The sequence below is a fragment of the Scomber scombrus genome, chromosome 21 (genome assembly GCF_963691925.1).
Source record: "Scomber scombrus chromosome 21, fScoSco1.1, whole genome shotgun sequence".
Taxonomy (NCBI): domain Eukaryota; kingdom Metazoa; phylum Chordata; class Actinopteri; order Scombriformes; family Scombridae; genus Scomber; species Scomber scombrus.
The window spans coordinates 1331765-1345711 of NC_084990.1; the positions used below are offsets into that span (position 1 = coordinate 1331765).

General features: G+C 41.0%; 1 long non-coding RNA gene across 1 annotated transcript; it reads left to right on the forward strand.

The window, feature by feature from the left end:
- The first annotated feature begins 11082 nt into the window (after positions 1–11082).
- On the forward strand, positions 11083–13263 carry LOC134003791 (uncharacterized). Its single transcript, XR_009927656.1, has 3 exons — positions 11083–11206; positions 11426–11472; positions 13228–13263. It is a non-coding gene; the product is annotated as an uncharacterized LOC134003791 (long non-coding RNA).
- Positions 13264–13947: the final 684 nt, after the last annotated feature.

Genomic DNA, 13947 nt, shown 5'->3' on the forward strand with positions numbered 1-13947 from the left:
TGTATCTGTCTGTATCACTCTGCATCTGTCTCACTCTGCATCTGTCTCACTCTGTATCTGTCTGTATCACTCTGCATCTGTCTCACTCTGTATCTGTCTGTATCACTCTGCATCTGTCTCACTCTGCATCTGTCTCACTCTGCATATGTCTGTCTCACTCTGCATCTGTCTCACTCTGCATCTGTCTGTCTCACTCTGCATCTGTCTCACTCTGCATCTGTCTGTCTCACTCTGCATCTGTCTCACTCTGCAGCTGTCTCACTCTGCATCTGTCTGTCTCACTCTGCAGCTGTCTCACTCTGCATCTGTCTGTCTCACTCTATCTGTCTCACTCTGCAGCTGTCCCACTCTGCATCTGTCTGTCTCACTCTGCATCTGTCTGTCTCACTCTGCATCTGTCTCACTCTGTATCTGTCTGTCTCACTCTGCATCTGTCTCACTCTGCATCTGTCTCACTCTGCATATGTCCGTCTCACTCTGCATCTGTCTCACTCTGCATCTGTCTGTATCACTCTGCATCTGTCTCACTCTGCATCTGTCTCACTCTGTATCTGTCTGTCTCACTCTGCATCTGTCTCACTCTGCAGCTGTCTCCCTCTGCATCTGTCTGTCTCACTCTGCAGCTGTCTCACTCTGCATCTGTCTGTCTCACTCTATCTGTTTCACTCTGCAGCTGTCCCACTCTGCATCTGTCTGTCTCACTCTGCATCTGTCTGTCTCACTCTGCATCTGTCTCACTCTGTATCTGTCTCACTCTGCATCTGTCTGTCTCACTCTGCATCTGTCTCACTCTGTATCTGTCTCACTCTGCATCTGTCTCACTCTGCATCTGTCTCACTCTGTATCTGTCTCACTCTGCATCTGTCTCACTCTGCATCTGTCTCACTCTGCATCTGTCTGTCTCACTCTGCATCTGTCTCACTCTGCATCTGTCTGTCTCACTCTGCAGCTGTCTCACTCTGCATCTGTCTGTCTCACTCTGCATCTGTCTCACTCTGCAGCTGTCTAACTCTGTATCTGTCTCACTCTGCATCTGTCTCACTCTGCATCTGTCTGTCTCACTCTGCAGCTGTCCCACTCTGCATCTCTCTGGCTCACTCTGCATCTGTCTCACTCTGCAGCTGTCCCACTCTGCATCTGTCTGTCTCACTCTGCATCTGTCTGTCTCACTCTGCATCTGCCTGTCTCACTCTGTATCTGTCTCACTCTGCATCTGTCTAACTCTGTATCTGTCTCACTCTGTATCTGTCCCACTCTGCAGCTGTCTCATTCTGCATCTGTCTGTCTCACTCTGTATCTGTCTCACTCTGCAGCTGTCTAACGCTGTATCTGTCTCACTCTGCATCTGTCTGTCTCACTCTATCTGTCTCACTCTGCAGCTGTCTCACTCTGCATCTGTCTCACTCTGCAGCTGTCTGTCTCACTCTGCAGCTGTCTCACTCTGCAGCTGTCTGTCTCACTTTGCTTCTGTCTCACTCTGCAGCTGTCTAACTCTGTATCTGTCTCACTCTGCAGCTGTTTGTCTAACTCTGCAGCTGTCTGTCTCACTCTGCATCTGTCTCACTCTGCAGGTACAGGCATTGAGCATGGTGCGTTCACGTGAAAAGGAAATGAGAGATTTAAGCTAATGGTGCACAGGGGCATAGCCTTTTTAACAGGGGTACTTAAAAGTTTGGTCTTTGGGTCATTTAAAGAAAAGTTATTGCTCTTGTGACCTTGACCCGTATTGATTTATAGATGTGCAGTATGACTGTTGGTTTACAGCAGGGGCGATTGTAGGACTAGGATCAGACCTTTAGAGGGGCTCAGCTCCTTATGAGAATTTGACATTCAATGCCCTGCAAGAGTTTAAAAAAAACAATAATAATTCAGTGTTTCCCACACAATTTTTAGAGACTATGGTGGGTTTATTATTTATTTTTAGGGGTGCTAAGATCAAATGTAGGGGTGTTAGAGCATCCATAAAAAGGGTCTAAAATCGCCCCTGGTTTACAGAATCCACAATTTATGCCACCTTCAATTCAATGGTTGTGTTGTTTGAAAATGTTTTATGGGATGGTCTTCACTAAAATGACACATATCTCCATAACTGTTTTAAATGTTGTGTGTCGACATACTTCCTTTAGTCATTGAAGTTGAGTTGAGTCATTGAGTGAGATGTAAATGGCTTGGTTTAAACCGTGTGATTCGGTTTGAACATGGAGTGGTGGTGTTTTTCCCCCCTTTTTAATGCTGGTCTAGATGGAAACTCGTGGCAAGAAGAGAGGTGCGGGGGTGGGCAAGACCAAAGAAAGACCGTCACCTTACCTGTGTTCCTCTACGACTGGTGAGTTTAAAGACAGAATAAATAATTGAATAAATAAATAGTTATAGAATAATATTGAAGCCTCATGTATTAAAAGGGGAATCATCGGGGCAGCTCATACACTTTGGTGTGTTCCATATAGTAAACCAGATTTAAAAAATAAAATATCAAATATTTTGGTAAGGCCTCTCCCCTATAGATGGGATTACATGTATTTAAACATGATGTCCCAGTTTCTTCAATGCCATGGATAACAATGGGCAACGTCTTGTAATGGATTTACATTTTAGTGAGATATACATTGATTTTTCCATGGTCAAAGGCCGAAGGTCAGAGGGGTTTGCAGTTCAGTAATGCATCTCAACGTTTTTGGGTAATATTTAAATTCATATTCATCCTGAAGCCCAGTTAGGAGTTTGACTAAATATTGTTTGTGTGTCTGTTGGTAGTGACAATTCAGAATGCTCAATCTGAAGATGAAGCTGGCATGCAACCGAAGACCAAAAAGGCTGAAGTTGGTTGTTCCCCGAAAGAATCACGTAAGTCTGTATTGTGCATAATATGGAAGTCTGTGTAAGTAAAACGGTAATGCATCTCAAACTTTTTGGGTAATATTTAAATTCATATTCATCCTGAAGCCTAGTTAGGAGTTTGAATAAATATTGTTTGTGTATTTGTTGGTAGTGACAATTAAGGATGCTCAATCTGAAGATGAAGCTGGCATGCAACCGAAGACCAAAAAGGCCAAAGTTTGTTGTTCCCCGAATAAATCATGTAAGTGAAAAGTTATTAAAGACAATGCCTTCCCCTAGCCCAGACTAGCAGCCTAGCATGGTCATTTAAATGGTAAAATGTTGTCTGTCTGATCAATGTCAGTGTATTCTCAACCTTTATTATTTAATGTGTTAACCATGTTTAGGAAAGGCTTTCTAAACTTTTTCTGTTTACTTTAACATTTATTTCCTCTCAAATTATGCAGGGTCACCAACGGGAGCATCATTTATTGCAAAATTGAAAGAGGAAAATAAATTGGCTAGGATACAAATACAACACCTGGAGGAGCGGGTGAAGCACCTGGAACAGGCCAACATGGAACTCAAAAAGGACAAAGATTTTCTACTCAGTAGATTTGGCGAGAAGCCAGGTACAATTCCAATAACCCCCTCCCCCCACTTCAATGACCATAGCATATATGAATATATATATATATATTATATTCAGAGGTGGACGAAGTCCACAGCTTCAGTAGTGAAGTCCAAGTACAGATACTGCTTGTCAAATGTTACTTCTCTACAAGTGAAAGTTCTACAGTCAAGTTTTTACTTAAGTTAAAGTACAGAAGTTAAGTATAAGAGTAATTTCTTAAATACTGTATGTTATTGCTATCATAACGCAACCTCATCCAGATCTTGAATAATGTAACAAAACAGATAGACAGTCATTTTCATATTTCTAAATGTCCCTTCATCAAACACTCCTAAGGGAGGTTTTGTAGGCTGCAATTTATTTTAGGCAAACAAAGTAAACACTGAAAATGAAAAGAATCATTGGCCATCTCAGAAAATCAAAAACATTTCCCTAGGCACGGCCATGGGTTTGCACATTGCAAGGACGGACCTGCTACTTTTACATCTTCCATTTTGCCACGGTCTGATGACGCTGAGAAAACTGTAGGTGATTGCTGATAGGCTCTCACTACCACCTGTGATCCAATCAATTTTAGAAGGGTAACAGCAAGAAAAATGATCCATAGACTTTCCAATCCTTTAAAAAAACAAAAACAAAGTGTACTTGGTCCCTTTGATAGAAATGTAGTGGAGGTAAAGTCAGAAGTCCCCTACCAATATTATACTGGGGTATAGTACAGATCCCCCAAAATGATACTTACGTACAGTAATCAAGTAAATGTACTTCACTACTGTCTGCCTCTGATCACATGACATTTTCACAGGTCATTTTCGCAAGTGTGCAAAGCAAGAAATCATCTTGACCTCATCTACCTCCCCTGAACCATCCTCATCCTCATCCTCCGATGGGCCATTCTCCTCAAAGGAAGAAGAGGTTAAGAAGTCAGAGGAAGAGGAGGACAAGAAAAAGAGGAAGGAGACCAAGAAGCCAATGAAAACCTTAGAGCCGCACAGTCGCTCAAGGAGTGAGTAGGGCTATTGGCTCAATGGGTTTTGCTCTTAAAGGGGAATTCCATCCATTTTCCACTCAAAGAATCTATGGGGGTAACATAACTGTAACTGAAACCTGACTTATTGTTCGTCAACATTGTCCCCATAGATTTGCTTAGCTGCTGTATCACATATTCGGTCTATAACAAATAATGAAAGTGTTTTTCCACCTCAGGGAGAAGTGCTAATGGGCAGGTTAGGACCCCTGCGCTAAGCTTATATTACCTGTTAAACTGCAGCAGAGTAGCAAAATGGCCAAATTTCATAAGACAGTGTCATGTTACTGTAAAGGAGAGTTTCAGCCATTTTCGTTTGTTCAACGCATCACAATCGTTCAGTAGTGACAACAATAATATAATCTGGCACAACATTGACTAAGTACCCGAAACATCAGCTAAAGCGAACGTATGGGCCCCCATACATTGTTGTAGCTGATGTTTCGTGTACTTGGTCAATGTTGTGCCAACTTGTATTATTGTTGTCACTGCTGAAGGAAGTGACGATGTGTTGAAAACTGACAAAATTCTCCTTTAAAGGAGAAGTCTGGTGTTATTTGACCCATAGCCCTGTTGTTTGAGGTCTCTGTGTACTAAATAGTAGTAAAAAGAACAAAAACATTTGGATCTACATAAACCAAGTTACAGTCAGGCAGCTAAAGCTTACTCTATGGAGCATATAGCATTGAACTGAAACTTAAGGCCATATTCCCCATTAGGTCAGCTTTAGCTGCCTGACCATAACTCTGTGTATGTTGTACCAAATGTTCTTCTTTTTCCTATGGACATCATGTGATGAACTTGAACAATGGGGCTTTAGGTCAAATAACACCAGACTTCTCCTTTAAGGAAATCATTCAAAACTAATTCAACTTTTGTCATCTTTTCTTCAAAGTGACAACCGTCGATGGTGTCATCCGGCGATACAAGGAGGCACTAAAAAGGTTCAAGAAAAGTGGATCCATGAAGAGATCGTTTGAGCACATGGGGGTTGACCGCAACACGATTGCGAGGACGGCTCCCATTGCCGAGCTCTACATCAGTTTCTCCGATGTATTTAAGAGTTTGTCAAGAGATGAGCATGAAAAAATCTCCACGTTCACGGAGAGGTGCAGGGCAGCTATAACTGCAGAAATGGCACACACAATAAGACAGAAAAAAAAGGCAGGAGAACTGCTACCAATTACATATAAGCTGACCTAGGTAAAGAACATCACAATTTACCAATTAGTCATTAGTTTTTATTGTATTGTTTAATATGTTTTGTTAAGAGGCTGGAACACCACTTTGTTTCTTCAAGTATTTATCTGTTGTTTTTTCAACAATATTGCAAGTATGACATTAATAAATGCTTACTGTTTTTTGTTGGATGTCAGTAAGTTATACATGTTATGCATGTTATTGCGGTATTTAACTGCTATATTGTTTAGTTCCTGAGTGTGAGTGTTTGTTGAGCTTGGTCATAATGAATTTTATTTCAAACTTTAGATTATGTCATCAACCCCTACCCCTGTCATTTTATTGATGCCTCACAAGAAACCTGTGAGAGCTTTTAAAAAATGTTTAGCAAAAAAGTCTGAGTCTTAACAAATTAGCCCCCCAGCCCAGGTTTTACATACCAGTAGAGACATTCACTGTTATTTTAGTCAGTTTAAACCCATATCTTTGCCGTTTTTAACTGAAATCATGGCCCACATGAAGCCCACCACGTGCAGCCTTGATGTCATTCACTCAAAATTTCTCAAAAGAAAATGATTTATTTCCCTCTATTTTTAAACATGCTGTGGTACAACCACTTTTAAAGAAACCAAACCTGGATCCCTCTGTTTTTAATCATTTTAGACCAATTTCTAAACTTCCTTTTTTAAGCAACATTTTTAGAAAAAAGTGGTTTCAACTCAACTTTTAAGTTTTATGTCTCAAAATGACATCTTTGAGAAATTTCAGTCAGGTTTTAGAACATCACATAGCACAGAAACAGCCCTCCTCAAGGTAACCAACGACATTCTTTTAACAACGGACAGGGGAGAGAGCACAGTTTTAATCCTTTTAGACTTAAGTGCAGCTTCCGACACAGTAGATCACACAATTTTAATTGATCGTCTTAAAACCTGGGTGGGCATCAAGGATACTGCACTTGATTGGTTTTATTCTTACCTTTTAGAAAGAACCTTTGCGGTCACCAGAGGTAACTACACCTCCTCCACAGCCCACATTATCTGTGGTGTACCGCAAGGTTCTATTTTAGGTCACATTTTATTCTCTATCTACATGCTCCCAGTTGGCCAAATCATCCAGCAACACAATGTTTCTTTTCATTGCTAAGCAGACGACACACAGATATACCTTCCCCTGAGATCCAGTGACCCAAGAAGCCTAGCTGCTGCTGTAGACTGTCTCCATGATGTCAACTGTGGGATGGCACAACATTTCCTTCAACTTAACAACTCCAAAACAGAAATAATACTGTTCAGTCCCCCAAATACAAAAAATCCCATCAGTCTTGGTCCCCTGTCTGCGAACATCAAGCCCACTGCCAGAAATCTTGGAGTCCTGTTTGACCCAGAATTATGTTTCATTCCTCACATCACAGAAATTGTCCAGTCCTGTTATTTACAATTAAGAACAATCTCCAAACTCAAGCCGATGCTCACCCAATCTGACCTGGAACAAATCATTCATGCTTTCATTTTCTCCCGTTTAGATAACTGCAACTCTCCTCTCCGGGTTACCTCAAAAATGTCTCTCTTGGCCCAAACTAGTTCAGAACGCAGCAGCTAGGCTTCTTACTGGTTTTAACAGACGACATCACATCACCCCAATCCTCGCTTGTCTTCACTGGCTCCCTGTTCATTTTAGAATTGATTTTAAGATTTTACTGATCACTTTTAAAGCACGTCTGGGTCTAGCTCCAAGCTACATAACTGACATGTTGACTCCGTATGAGCCGACCCGCAGCCTTAGATCCTCGGGTGGGACCTTTCTGGTTGTTCCAAAGTCAAGGTTGATATCCAGAGGGGACCGTGCTTTTGCCATCAGGGCCCATCAGCTTTGGAACAACCTCCCTTCACCTCCCTTCATCGTGTTAATGACGGTCTTGTTACTGCTCTCTGTGTTGTGATAAGAATAGCTTATTTTCATTACCATAGAATGAGCTCATTATACAGTATGTACATAGGGAGGAGGTCCTCTTCCATGGAGGCTACCATGTTGCACTGCCATGTTATTTTGGTGCTCAGACGTGTAAAAACCTCCATAAACGCTCTTTACAATAGAGGTTAAACATAACCCAAACGAGTAAAGAAAAAACATTACATTTATTAATAAACCATAAATGTGACCATATACCAACACAACAACATACCACCAACAAATAACAGAAGGCTGATGGGCATTGGGCTGACCAAAATGAACAGGAAAGGATGCCACCCAGATTAGCCTGCAGTGGGTCATGGATCTGAGTTCTTCCCTCTCACCTAGGCCAACATTAGAACTAAACCTAACAGAAATAAAGCAGCAAAAACAGGACTACTGGACCAACAAAAGAACCGACAATCTGACCGGACCACATACATCTGAGGGAAGAACACAAGCCATTATGAGTTCAAATCATATGCATATCAATCAATCAATCAATCTTTATTTGTATAGCGCCAAATCATAACAAAGTCATCTCAAGGCACTGTACACATAGATCAGGTTCTAAACCGAACTCTTCAGGTTTTAATTTAAAGAGACCCAACATTCCCACATGAGCAGCACTTAGTGACAATGGCAAGAAAAAACTCCCTTTTAACAGGAAGAAACCTCAGACAGAACCAGGCTCAAAGTGGGAAAACATCTGCCTCGACTTGGGGTAGAGAGGAGAGAGAGGAAGGATAGGAGAGAGAGAGAAGCACATAGAAAATAAACATTGAAGCTAGAAGGTCCGAGACTGGAATCTGTCATCCGGACGTCTACAGGCCCAGATTACCTGTGAGACGAGAAAGCACAGACAACTCCGGGGAAGAAGTGTAGGTTACTGAATGCATTAATAGTACAAGAATGTTAATGGATATAGATGGATGGATAGAGAGAGAGAGAGAGGGTGAGGAGGAGAGAGGAGCTCAGTGCATCATGGCAGTCCCCCGGCACTCTAAGCCTATAGCAGCATAAACTAGGAGCTGGTCCAGGACAAGCCTGGCCAGCCCTAATTGTAAGCTTTATCAAAAAGGAAAGTTTTAAGCCTACTCTTAAATATCATAACCAGAAGGGGAAGCGTGTAACATAAGCTGGGTTTTTGGGCCCTATTTTAATGATCTAAGTGCATGGTCTGAAGCACATGGCGCAAGTGCATTTGGGACGTGTCCAAATCCACTTTTTGTTTAACGCGAACAAGATGGTCACAGCACCAGGCGCATAGTTCAGAAGGGTTGTACGTTGTTTCTTAATTATTCATGGGTGTGTTTTGGGGTGTATCATACAATAAGCCAATCCGAGTGTTGTTTCCCATTCCCTTTAAAAGCCAGGTGTGCTTGTACCTTGGTGAGTTGCTATTATAATGGCAGATTTGCTAAGTATTAGAAAAGGAAACAGATCTGTTTGTGTGTGAGATGAAAACACACAATCCTTTACTAGCACACTGGCCCCTGCTGCTCCTGGACCCTCCCATTGCCAGCATCATCTTAGTGCTCCTCATCTGCAACCCTGAGGATGAAGGAGACCACCAGTTTAAAATCCTGTTCATATATTTGTTGCAAATTTATTTTCGCTCATTATTTGAAAAAGGTTTATTTTTTTAATTACATCTCTTAATTTAGTTTGTTTAGTTCAGTCATTGAGTAACAGATAAAATCAGAAGGGTTTTAATTGCTGAAAGTATGGAAACTTGATCCCTGTAATCTCAAAAATTCAGAATATTTGTAGAATATCCTTCAAAAATGTATTCATTAATTTCTATAATGTAGAATATCATAGATAATACACAGTTGTCATGGCTGTGTGCCATGGCACTCTCCAAGGTGCTGATCCTACTGCTGGCTTTCTAGGAGCTGTCCAGAGTTCTTTCCTTCTTTAGTTTAATTATTGTTTTCACCTCACTTATTTTCCCATGTCTTCCTGATGTCTTCACGTAGTGATGTGGTAGTAAAGATGATCTGTGTCTGATCCGTTGTTGTTATCCATTTGCTGGGTCTTGACAGACACCCTCAACCTGGCGGGTCTGTTTAATTTTCTGTGTATTGCCATGATTTGGTAATAATTAGACAATCTTGTCCGTCATAACTGTGATTAGCTAATTCTGACAGATATAATGATGTGCACAATAAAAATCTTTTTTTTAACAAGCAGAGTGAATGAGCATTGTGTACCTGCCTATGTAGGAGCATACCACTTTCTTGATAATGCGGCCTTAAAATAACAGTGAAATACTGCACCACTGACTTCACACCAAGTTTTTGTTGGTCAATTGCCAGACCACACCTCATTCTAAGACTAACATGTCCATGGCCGCTCAGATGGGCACTGGTGCATTTGCTTTTTAACCCTCCTGTTGTCCTTGAGTCAAGGAAGGAAGGGAGGAAGAAGGAAGGAAGAAGGAAGGAAAGGAGGGAGGAAGGAATGGAGGAAAGGAAAGAAGGAAGAGTGGAAGGAAAGAAGGAAGGGAGGAAGGAAGAATCGAAGGGAGGAAGAAGGAAGGAAAGGAGGGAGGAAGGGAGGAAGAATGAAGGAAGGAAGGAAGGAAGGAAAGAAGGAGGGAGGGAGGAAGGACAGAAGAAAGGAAGGAAGGAAGGAAGGAAGGAGGATGGAAAGGAGGGAAGAAGGAGGGAGGGAGGAAGGAAGGAGGGAAGGGAGGAAGAAAGGGAGGAAAGAAGGAAAGGTCAAAACAGACGGGGTCAATTTTACCCGGGAGGACGACACAAAGGTTAAACAACATGGTTGCTGGATGGGAACTGCATCTATCTTAAACCAGCAAAGACACTTGTGTTGTGATTGCCACCACTTTGTGCCGGGTGTAAGATATGGCCCTTTGCATGTTAAACTCTAGAAAAAACTTCAGCTTTGATTGTTGCTTATTTAGTTATGATTATTCAGTCTTATGTACAAATGCTTGCCATGTTTTTTCAGGGGTTTTAAAGATTAACGTCAACGCCTTAAATTGATTTTTAAAAATGTAATGCTAAGATGTTCACAATTGAACACGCCTGAAACATCGGTTATAATAACTATTTTATTGTTATTCACCTCACGCACACTCACTTCAGATGCACTTATCCAATCTACTGGATTGTATTATCAACACTGATAATATTTTTTAAATTTCTCAAATGTTATATATTGGGTAGGCAAGTATCAGGTCAGTACTGGCTATCAGAGGTGAGGTATTGGAATCAGTATGGGGAGATAGAAATTTGAATTAGTGGATCCCTAATTCATACACATATTGTTGATCCACTGGCCCATTCAGCTTTACGCTTTCTACAGTTCAACAAATACACCATTGCACAAATGCTCAAAATGTACTTTAAGATTTCCTCATCTGACATGTATCATATTTTGGTTTGGGATGTTTTTAGCCTGTCAGGTTGTCTGATCACAGAGGAAGGCTGTGAGTCTCTGGCTTTAGCACTGAGGTCAAACCCTTCCCATCTGAGAGAGCTGGACCTGAGCTACAATCATCCAGGAGACTCAGGAGAGAACATTCTGTCTGCTGGACTTGACGATCCACACTGGAGACTGGACACTCTGAGGTATGCAGAGGATTACCACCAAGCAAAACCAATGTTTGGTACAGATGTTAGACTAGAGGACTAATTTAGTCTTTTTTTTGGATGAGAATTGTTAAAGCAGTATACAGTATTGTAGTTATTGCAGGGGAGGTCAGAATCTGTCTTTAAGAAGAACCTCCTTAGAAATTCAAATAAGAAATAACTAAATATGTTTGTTTGACTCTGTTCATCTTTTTCCAGGTTAGAAAATTGTGGAGTCCAGCAGTTGAAACCAGGACTTAGGAAGTGTAAGTGTGTTTTAGGTTGATTCATTAAAACCAAACTCATAAACATACAAGAGAGTGGAAATAGCCAGTATCATCTTACAGCTAAAAAGTCAGATAATGGTTGAAAATGCAACCAAAATAGAGCTAGAACAGGAGTGAATATTAGGCTTACATGCATCAGGTGGTCAGAAGATTATTGCACATGAATATTGCTCTGTGTCTACTGGATGTGTAAGTGGGCAACTGTTTGCCATATGAACTTTATAATGTGATAATGTCCATGTTGTGATTACAGCTTGATCCTCTGCTCCTATGTGGACAAAAAACTAGCAATGTTGCGTTAACCCTTACATACTGTTCATATTCTAACTTATAATTAGTCTCTGATTTTTATTTTATTTTATTTTTTAAATAAATACAGGTCAAAATTGTACATTTGCATACTCAAACATCATGCTAGTCATGCTAATAAAAATGTGTATGGGGTGTTTTTACAGCTCTCAAGTATAAAAATGGGTCCACTGTATGTACAGCATGTAAGGGTTAAGCCATGGTTTGGTTTATCATGTTGCAAGAATGCAAAAATGTGGACTCTCATTTGCTTGCTAAATGTTCCACATTGTTTACTTTAACTCTGTCATTTGGCCCTGAGCAGGTTATGTCCAATTAGCTGGGAGCAGCTGCACAGTGTGCCATACAGCACTATGAAAGCCATTAGACATCAACCAGATGGATCACTGAACTCATACAATGAGCTGAAAGCTCTTTGATTGTTAGAATCAAGAAGCTAGTACTAGATACCAGTTCTCCCTCCTTGATTAAATCTGATGTACTATTTGTTAAATGGTTTCATGCTGTGTTGTGACAGGCATCCTATATATAGAAAATATTGTGTTTTGTTAAAGAATAAGATGGGAATTTTTTTTTTCATTTTTAGGTTAAGATAGCTGTTCAGTGGTAGAAGAGAGAAGAGAGAACTTCAGAGTAAAACTTCATGTCAGCCAGTGATTGTGTGCTCCCCTTGTCCACCAAGCAGGGGCACCACCAGGGATTTTGGGCCCCACCACCACACACAGGTCACACCAAACATAAATTGTTCTAGTCATTTTCTAATATTTTTAGGGCCCCTGTCAATCACAGGCCCTAAGAATCATCCTAACTTTTCACCCCCTTACAGCGCCCCCCCTCACCAAGCCATTTTCATGGGTCTAAATGCTGATCTTAAGCTGACTCATTGACACAGGGTACCGGCTACGTAGAAGTGTTCAGTAGGGGCCTTCCAAAGGTCTAAAATGTTAACCTGATTCAGAATGGACCCATGGAAAACTTACTTGAACCCTACTTAGAGTTAGCAGGTTTGAAGAGAAATGTTTAAATCAGTTTGTTTTAAAGTTGTAAAGAAAGGTAGTTTCTTTAAAAATTTCATTTAATCGATGTAGAATTTGGCTAAAATAAAGAGCAAATGAATGATAAATTGTTCATTGCTGGAGAATTTAGGATTGTTGAATGTGAATAACAAGTTGTGTTCTTTGAAAGCAACGTCCTTCTCAAAGTAAGATTTAAGATCCAATTGAAAGTCAGCCTAAAACACTTTCACATATACACATTGAATAAAAACATGTAGAGATGCACCACTTTATTCAAAAAAGAGCATTTGTCATCTCTATTAGGAATAAATGTGCAAATAATGGAGTTGACCAGGTAATATCTGACTATGTATCTATGTTATACTTTAGTCAATAACTGCTGCTGTTTTGTGTCGTATTCTCTCATCAGATGCCTGCGAACTCACAATGGACCCAAACACAGCACACACAAACCTGTTCCTACTTGAGAACAACATTGTGGTAGAGGAGGAAGAGGAGCAGTCATATCCTCATCACCCTGACAGGTTTCACTTCTGGTACCAGCTGCTGTGTAGAGATGGTCTGACTGGCCGCCGTTACTGGGAGGTCCTGTGGAACGGACTGGTATCTATAGGAGTGACTTACAGAGGAATCAAGAGGAGTGGACACGGTGATGACAGCAGGATTGGAGGGAACAACAGTCCTGGTGTCTGGAATGCTCTGCTGTTAGTTACTTTGCCCGCCACAATAATAACGTGAAAATCATACGCAGGCCCGCCCCATCCAGTACGCGCAACAGAGTAGGTGTGTATGTGGACTGGTCTGCTGGTACTGTGTCCTTCTACAGAGTCTCCTCTGACACACTGATCCACATCCACACCTTCCACTGCACCTTCACTGAACCCCTCTACCCTGCTTTGAGGATTCGGTCTGAGTTTACATACGGACTCTGCCACTCACTGTCTCTGTGCTGAAGAGACACACTCACACTGGTGCCTGACAGCTGCTCACAAGCTAGTTGAATGTACAGAATTTCTTTTAAATACCTACTTTGACAAGATAATTGTATATAGAGGAAAGTTATTTTATTTTACAGAGCTGATTAATACAGTATATTCTACATGTATAAGTTGAACATGACAATTTCTAC